Genomic DNA, 1,170 nt, shown 5'->3' with positions numbered 1-1,170 from the left:
TGTCTCTTCTGACATCCATTGTGACCTTTTCCTTCTTTCTTGTCTTCTCAATGACTTTTTGTTTTCTTCATGTATGATGTTCTTGATGTCATTCCACAACTCTTCTAGTCTTCGGTCTTTAGTGTTTAATGTATCAAATCTGCTCTTGAGATGATCTCTAAATTCAGGTGGGATATACGGATGTAGTAGCTTAAAATAAGGAACAACTCTGTACAACAAGGATCATTCTCACCCCCTCGGTACACAGGGTTGACAGGGATGGGCAACTCAGACATTGGCTACCCAAAATGTGGGGAAGGGGAACTCCAAAGGCCCAAAGTGACTCGCTTACAAGTTTTCAAGAGGAAGCCTAGTTTCAGAAGGTGCAGGGGAAGGTAGAATCTCCACTGAGTGGTTTCCAACCCGTCTAGACGGGGCTGGTGAAAGGAGATGGGTATAAGACTCTTGTGGTTCAATAGTAAATAATTACTATCAGGACTGATTGTGAATGTTGCAAATGTAAAGGTAGACATTTTGTAACAAAGCAATGGGAGTGGTTGATCTTCAGTCCAGGAGGTGAGGACACTGGAACCATCAAGGGAGAAGAGCAGAGTGTGGGACCCTATCCAGAGAAGCAGCTACACTAGAGATGGAGGGAGAGATGATAACTGTGGAGAGATGGAGCAGCTGGGGGGAACTCAGGGAGGGAGAGGGGCTGTGTGTTGGCGGCCAGGCAGTGGGCTTGCAGGATATGACCTTTCATTGTTTGAATGGTTGTACATCCAAAAAAGAAAACAAATGCTGTTGAACAATAATGCATGGAGGAGGGGATTGTAGTCATTGCAATTAGACGAAGTACGATGGGATGACTGTAAGGCTGATGTTCTCCCATGTAAACTATCACTCAATTCACACACAAAAAAAAAACTTAAAAAAGAAGAACAAAGCAATACTGCATAGAACCACTACTATAAAAGACTAAGGGAAAGAACCCATACTAAAGGGGGGTAGGGGAGATCCTTTGTTGATTGTTGAGATGTTGGAGGTGGGTGAAGGGAGGGAGGAGAAGGTGGAGCACATGGCAGGGATTAGACACAGCATAGTTTGGGTGCTGGGGAGGGGGCAATATACAAGTAGGGAGAGGGGAATGGAAGAACAAAGCAGATGGGAGAACAATTAGACAGGTCTCAA

Source organism: Chrysochloris asiatica, unplaced genomic scaffold (genome assembly GCF_000296735.1).
Source record: "Chrysochloris asiatica unplaced genomic scaffold, ChrAsi1.0 scaffold00109, whole genome shotgun sequence".
Classification (NCBI taxonomy): domain Eukaryota; kingdom Metazoa; phylum Chordata; class Mammalia; order Afrosoricida; family Chrysochloridae; genus Chrysochloris; species Chrysochloris asiatica.
Note: the sequence above shows the minus strand (reverse complement) of the source record.